The 8434-nt window shown below is 30.8% G+C and overlaps 1 non-coding gene across 1 annotated transcript; it reads left to right on the plus strand.

The window, feature by feature from the left end:
* The first annotated feature begins 7672 nt into the window (after nucleotides 1-7672).
* LOC127089532 (small nucleolar RNA R71) lies at nucleotides 7673-7779 on the plus strand. Its single transcript, XR_007791113.1, has one exon. It is a non-coding gene; the product is annotated as a small nucleolar RNA R71 (small nucleolar RNA).
* The last annotated feature ends 655 nt before the right edge of the window (nucleotides 7780-8434 follow it).

Genomic DNA, 8434 nt, shown 5'->3' on the forward strand with positions numbered 1-8434 from the left:
AAATGCAACACTAACAGAGCTTGGAACCATCTCAATGAATTTAACCAACTAAGTTATTACATAATATCACTAAGGAATTGATTACTTCTAATGCAAGTCAATTACAAGATAACTAAATCCATTATAAACAGAGGGATTTGAAAATAATTTACGTAAATACTCATTCAAAACATAATTGGATTTATGATGATCCAATAAGAAGGATGCATCGCAGACCTAAGCTTACACATTAAATCTTTGTAAGCACGGTCTAAACAAAATGACATACAAATGATGCAATAATGCAGTAACACAATAGCAACATTAATGAATGTTATAAAATTAAGAAGGCGAGGGAAGAGAGAAAAGATACACTGATATATATAGTGGTTAGACATTCGTCCTCATTTTGCCTACTCCACTCTTCAATGGTGTTAATAAATCATCGATAAATAATCACTATATTCCACTATTTTGATAAGTTTGATACAAGAATTTTGATTACAACAAACTATCATATGATAATTCCCTTTGTTGATGCAAACACTCAAAATGCTAACAAAAACAAGATCCTTAAAGCTCTTGAGCCAATAATCTTGCTATACACAATAACCTGATCCAAGTATTTGTGTGTGACAACCCACCTGATCCCATTGATTTCTTGTCTATGTGATTTACATTAGTTAATCGTTCATTGGATAACTCCCAACTTTGTCTGCGAGCAGTCTTTCAACAAAAATACGTTATAGGTTTATTGAGATTGATGTTATAGGTTTATTGTTGACGTTGTTGTATTTTTGTTGAGAGGTTTTTTTTAGTTGTTGTTTAATGTTAGTTGTTATTTAGATTGAGATAATGTTAATGATGTTGTTATTTATTGTTGTTTTTAATTTTTTGATATTATTGTTGTTGTTGTTGTCTAGTTGTTATACTTAGCAAAGTTTTGAAATATATATGTTTAGGATTTAATTATTGTTATTGAGTTTGAGAATGAGACTAAGATTATCTTTTTTGTGATTTTTTGTGCATCTCTCATCTTGTTCCTAATCCCTCTTTGGAAATATAATATATTGATTTTTTTTGAAAATAATAATATGAACAATTATGTTGTATTTGAAAAGCATCTTACACTAATCAATACTTTTCTGGAATTTTAAACTCATCGTCCATCCCACGTTCTTTAATCGTCAAAATATTTCTAATACTTCTAGATTTCGTTCAACTTTCTTTCATACTTTTTGAATGAACAAGTATGGAAGAAAGTTGGACAAAAACTAGAAGCATTAGAAAGATTTTAACAATTAAAGAACTTGAGATGAATGATGAGTTGCAAGATGCCCGAAAAACATTAATTAGTTTAATTTTTTATTCAAATAGAATTGTTCATATAATTATTTTGTAAACTAATTTGAAAAGTTATATGTTAAAGTATGGCTAAATGATACAAGCAATCAACATTAGATGTAATAAACTCAAGCTTGTTTTACCCGTTGGTTATATTTCAAAACCGAGGGGATATGTTTTTTAGCCATTTAAAAATTCCTTAAAGGATCTCAATGGGGATCGAACTCATGACCATTTCCACTCTACCCCCTGGTTATTTCAAAACTGAGGGGTAAAGCGACAATTTTTTATGTTGCCCTTCGTTACCTCGCCTATGTAACCGAGGTAAGATGTGTTTTTTGTAGTAGTAACCCTTATTTAATTATAGTGAAGCTATTTCTTTGGTCTAGACGACTCATGGTTTTTACTCGCATATTGAGGGGTTTTCCATGTTAAAATATCGGTATTATATTGTGCTTTTATTTATTCTATTTGTTGCCATATATTTGTTGTTGATCCTCAAGGATCTTACAAGTTCGGGGGATTTTATATTAGTTGAGTATTGGTCTGTTATTGTGTGTTAATTTCCCCTTAGAGTGGCATCAGAGCTCTTGGTTAGGGGATATATTAGTTGTTTCAATAATGGAGTTAAATATAGATATGAAGATGGTATTGTTGAATGATTCTAATTATCATTTGTTACCTTTATTGATGTTTGTTCCAGGAAATTATGTGTTTATTCCTTGAAGACAAAAGGCCAAGTTTTGTATAAGTTCAAAGAACTCCATGATTTAGTTGAGAGGCAGATAGTTGAGAAGCTAAAATGTGTTTGTTTTGATAATGACAGTGAGTATTGTGGACCATTTGATGCCTATTTCAAGCAACATGGTATTGCACATGAAAAAACTCATCCTAAAACTCCTCAATTGAATGTTTTAGTCAAGAGGATGAATTAAACACTAATTGAGAGAGTAAGGTGTATTCTCCATTAAGCTAAGTTACCCAATCATTATTAGGGTGAGACACTTTACATGGTGGTGCATGTTCTTAATATCACTCCTATTGTTGCTTTGAACAGTGAATTTTCAGATAAATTTTGGTTTGGAACAACAGTCAAGTATGATAATTTGAGAGTCTTTGGTTGTAAGGATTTTGTTCATATTCCAAAGGATGAAATACCCAAGTTGGACGCAAAGTCAAAACAATGTATATTCATTGACTATGAGCAATATGAGTTTGGCTATGGGTTGTATGAGCCTATAGGGAAAAAGCTTATCAAAAGTCACGATGTAATGTTCATGTAAGACTAAACTATTGAATACATTGATAAGGTGGAGAAGACTACGCCTAAGAAAGATATCATTTTGTCTAATATTGATCCAGTTTGGTTACCTGTTCATAATTTGGATACTATTGGCAGTGATGATCATAATGGTGAGCCATATGATTATGTTGTTGATAAACAACTTAGATATGAGGTGGATATTCCAACTAATGATGATGAAAGGGAGAATTATATGTCACATGATGATAGTCTTGGTGAAAGTCCGAAATCATCTTAAGTTCAACTTAGGAGGTCTAACATGCAGAGTCAGCCTTCTACAAGGTATAATTTTGACAAGCATGTGACCTTGACTGATGAGGGTGAACCTGAGTCTTTTCAAAAGGCTGTGGAAAGTGATGAAAATCAAAAGTGGTTGGATGCATTGCATGATGAGATGAAATCATTGCATAATAATCACACTTATGATTTAGTGAAGTTTCCTAAAGACAAAAAGGCATTGTAAAACAAGTGGATTTAGAGAGTTAAACATGAGAGTAACTCTCAGTCTCCAATTTATAAATCTTTATTAGTGGTGAAAGGTTTCCGTCAAAGAAAGGGTGTTGATTTTAATGAGATTTTCTCACTTGTTGTAAAGATGTCATCAATTAGAACCGTGTTGAGTTTGGCTGCTACTCTTGATTTAGAGGTTGAACAAATGGATGTAAAAACGGTTTTCTTCATGATTATTTGGAGGAAGTACATGAAAAAAGTCGATGGTTTTCAAGTTAAAGGCAAAAAAGATCATGTATGTAGATTTAGATAGAACGTTTGATATGAATTGTGTTCCTTATGCGTTTGTTATGGGTAGTTTGATGTATGCAATGGTGTGTACAAGACCAACTATATCACATAATGTTGGTACAGTCAATAGATTTTTTTCAAATCTAAGTAGAGAGCATTAGAATGTTGTAAAATGGATTTTAAGGTGTCTTCGCGGTACTATTTTTGTGAGGATTTAATTTGGAGGAGATAAGCCTATTATACTGGAGTACTCTGACTATCATATTGTTGGAGGCATTTATTCCAGAAATTCAACTTCGAGATAATGATTATATTTGTAGGGGAGTTATGGCTTGACAATCCAAATTGAAAAAGTGTGTAACATTATCTACTATAGAGACTGACTTCATTGCCATTACCGATGCATGCAAAGAGTTACTATGGTTGAAGAAATTGTTGCAGGAACTTGGTTTTGTTTAATAAAAGTATGTGTTATTTTTTGATACTCAAAGTGCTATTCATCTTGGTAAAATCGAATTTTTCATAATGAGTCAAAACACATTGATGTGAGATATCATTAGATACATGATGTTTTGGATGCCAAGTTGTTGGAGTTATCTAAAGTTGATACGAATGATAATGGTTATGATTTGATGACTAAAATGTTACCAAGATGGAAATTTAAAGCTTATTGTGATATCGTTGATTTGATGATTTCCTCCACATAGTAGTGAGGCGGAGATTTGTTAGGTTTGGGCTCCATTCCTATGTGAAAAAAGGCCCAAATATGTTAGCTCATTTATCTCACTTATTCAAGTGGAGAGGGTCAATTTAGGATGATGAGAGATAGAGAGAAAAGAAGGCTTCAAAAGAGATGGAAAGGGAGAGAATCATATTTTCGTTTTTCTGCAACCAGTCTCACTAAATTGGGGATTCTGGATTCTTAACCATTGGATCGAGCTCAAATTTAGAAGGCAAGTTCGCAAAACTTGTGTCTAACTTTTGATCGTTCATATCTTCAAAACAAAGTCTAAGCTGGGTGATATCTACTTCGCATTGAAGTTGCAAATTTGGGTAATTTTTTAGCTTCTTGATTCTTATTTGTAAGCTAGTTTGCTTTGTGATTTTACGGTCATTAGCATTAGTTTGTGAATCCCTTTAAGACTCTCTTGCATCCTTATTTGATTATAGTGGAGCTATTCTTTTAGTCTGGATGACTTGTGGTTTTGACTCTCATATCGAGGGGTTTTCCACGTTAAAATATCAATGTTCTCTTGTACCTTTATTTGTTCTATGTGCTGCCATATATTTGTTGTTGATCCTCAAGATTCTTACAAATTTTAGAGTTTTATATCTATTGTGTAATGGTCTATTATTGTGTGTTAACTTCTCATCAGATATTTTGTAGGACTACAAAATATCTGGTAGTTTAAATTTCAACACTTGAGATTTTGCCGACAGTCTATACGACTGTGATTACACAGACAATTGTGTGTGGTCCCTAATGAATTCAAACTTATATAAACATGGATCATGTGTTGTTAAAAAACATCTCAGAATATCTCAATATTCGTTTATGGTAGTGTCCTTAAGTGGTGTGAAACCTCTGGTTGATTTTCGGCTCCCCGAGGACACCACCAGTTTCGCTGTTCTGAGATCCTTATTTGATAATCTATGTCCCCATACCACACCGAGAACAGGAATATGGGTAAGATCGAATTTCGTGCATCACAGATTGATACTGAAGGAAATGTGAAATACAAAAATATTGAGCTGAAGACTGATGAAGATTTGAAGGTTATGTGAAGAACATATCACCATAGGCAAACAATGGGATCAGTCGAGTTTGATGTGACAATCGTTAGATTTGTCGATGATATAATTAAGATGTTAATACATTCCATAATCATCTAGTAGTGTCTAAGCTTTGTTATTTATTATTGTTTTGTTAAGTTATGTAATTGATTGTATTAAGTTGTGTTAATTGTCATGTGTTAAGTTATGTTATACCCATAAATAATGAAATAGATAAAGTGTTATCTAATAAATACAATTCAAATGTCTGAGTAATAATATAAATAATATACGAATAATAAAAGAATATATAGGAGGGACATATGTCTCAATTTTAACACGCTGATAATAATATTAGATGTACCATTATCATCCATAATCGATATGTTTGATATGTTTTTTTCAATTCTTCTTACCTTTCTTGTCTCTCATTCAAGTGTTGTTTCAACCAACCGTTTAAACATGTCTCAAACTGATGAATTTTTCAATCCAGCTCACAGCAAATTCTCATAAGAAGCATGTCTCTAATAAAAAAATATAATCATTAACAAACATGTTAAAAAACAAAACGAAAATTATGAGAAGAAGAAAGGAGAAGGTGTGCAAAAATGTTTGACAAATGACTTCTATTTATATAAAGTATACAATGCATGGGCCAATACAATCAACGAGTCTAAATTAGATATATTAGTGCAACCCTATTAAAAATAGTGATCCTGTAATTAAAGACTAAAATTTCTTAAAATTATAATAAATGAAAAAATTTATTTAACTATTTAATTAAATTATTCTTGCAACTACAAATAAAATATAAAATAATTAACTACAAATAACATAAAATAGTATAATTAAACTCAATTAAAAAATAAAAAATAATTAATTACAAATAACAAAAAATGATATGTAATTAAAATTAATTAAAATAATTACTAATTACTTAAATTATATTTAATTAAATAAAATTAAAATAATGAAAATAATATTTTAAAACATATTAAATAAATTAAAATAAACAAAAATAAGGAAAGATTTTGCTATTATTGAGGTGAGGCCAATAGCTTTCAAGTAAAAAAATATATTAAATTATTCGAAAGTGAGGTAGATTTGAAAAGTGGATGGTTATTTGAGTAATAGGGAGGAAATTAGGGCAAAAGGAAAAAAAATATAACATTTAATTGAATTTGTATGAGATGTCTTATTTTTGCATTAGATTATCATACGATGATTGATGGGCAATTCGTGCAACAATCATTACAGTTGTGTTTGACTGTTTGTCACAATTATTCTCGTATTCTCTAGATCCATTAAAGTTTGATGGACTTTTTTCTCTCTCTCAAATTATCGATGAAAATTTGTTATTGTTCATTATAACTTTAAAAAAAAATTATTGACACCAATTGAATGATAAATAAATGAGTATAAAATTATAAAGAAAAAAATAAAGAGATTAATTATTGTGTACACCCTTTAACTTCTATGATATTTTTTATACTAGATATCGATTAAATTAAAAAACAAATTCATAGTTGGATAGCGAAATATAGAAAAAAAAATGTTTTGTTTTTTTAATTTCAATAAACACCTTATATTTATTTGCATGATTAGAAGGAAAAAGGAAAAAAAAATTAATGATGTGATTTTTAAAACTTTAAAAGGTAAAATATTTCTTACGTTGTGTCAATTTAAATAATGAAGTATATAATTTTTTTTGGATCAAATGACATCAAGATGCCAAACTTAATAACATGACACCTTCGATAACTCTTCACTCCATGTCCGTATAACAAAATTCAACGTTGGATTGAGAGTTATTATCATATAGATCATGCATATAAAATTTCACATCAATCGGTTTTGATGATGACAACTAATGAAGAAAAGAAATATTGGTTTCATTTGTGCTTGCACAACAAGGGTCATTGTAGGCAGCACAACAATGGTCAGTGAGAAAGTAAGTTATGATTATGACGACAACATAATGTGTGCATTATGGTTCTTTGTGCTTGCAGGAATGACCATCAATTGGTTTTGATGATGACAAATAATGAAGTAGTAGTTTTTGAAGATAACAACTTCATAGGCCAAACGGTTTGTGGATGTTAAGAGTTCTATGTGATATGGGGTGTTAATTTAATTGTAAAAATAAAGCTTCTAATGACGATATCTGATCAAAAAGATATCTTAAGCCTCATCAGACAAAAGATTCACGTTCCAGTTGAAGTGTTAAGTCATTGTTGTATCTAGTAGTGGATCTTCATGTTTAAAAGAGAGAAAGTGAGAAAGCTCTCTTTGTCATACTCTTAGCGTCTTAAAGTGGTCAGTTTAAGTGTAAAAGGTCAATAGTAAGTTTAGAAGTACTATGACAATCATATACATTCAAAAAAGTTTTCAAAAACCATCTCTTATCTCATAAAACTTATTGAAAACCTATCATGACTTGCATGGAATTAATTAAGAAGATTTTTTAATCAATCGGGAAAGTTTTACACTACCCGTCTATTGTAGAATGTCTCCAATTGAATGCAGATTAGTATTTCATGTTAAGGATATTGCCTTAGAAACTCACTGAAACTTTCCTAAGCATCAAACACAGACTCATCATCTCCTTGTTTAAATGAGGTAATCTCCTTTCTCATCTTAGAATTCTTGACAGGAGGAAAATACTTAGCTAAAAAAAATTCATCCAAGGCATTCCATGTGACTATGTAATTGGGCTCTAAGGAATTGAACTAATTTTTTGCCTTATCCCTTATATAATATGGAAACAACCTTAGTCTAAAAGCATCATCAATAATTCCAGGAATTTTGAAGTTACTAGCATCTTCCAGAAATTGCCTCAAGTGTAGATGTGGATCTTTATTGGCAGCTCATGAGTATTGGCCAATGAATTGTAACAATTGAATCATCACGGGCTTGAATTCAAATTGTGTGACTGTGATATTTGTTCTAATAATCTCTGTATTTATGGAATTGGGATCAAACACAACATAATCCTTTATGTTTCTTGCTCTATCATTGGCAATGCCAATAATGTCATTTTCTGCCACGACTCTTTCCTCTTTCAGTTGTACTTCTTCAAAGTTTCCTTCAAATGACTCTTCCAAGTTCCTAAAAACAAGAATATGTGGAGGATTTCCTAGTAAATGACAGGTAGATTGAAATCTCCTTAGTAATCTGAGTATTTTTTCAAGGTCAAAATCCCCTTTACATACTGAAGTCAGAAACATGTGCATGTAGCATACATATACATGTTGTGTCAACAAAAGATAGAAAACATAAAAAGATCTAATGTAC

The sequence above is a fragment of the Lathyrus oleraceus genome, chromosome 5, assembly GCF_024323335.1.
Source record: "Lathyrus oleraceus cultivar Zhongwan6 chromosome 5, CAAS_Psat_ZW6_1.0, whole genome shotgun sequence".
In the NCBI taxonomy this organism is placed as follows: Eukaryota; Viridiplantae; Streptophyta; class Magnoliopsida; order Fabales; family Fabaceae; genus Lathyrus; species Lathyrus oleraceus.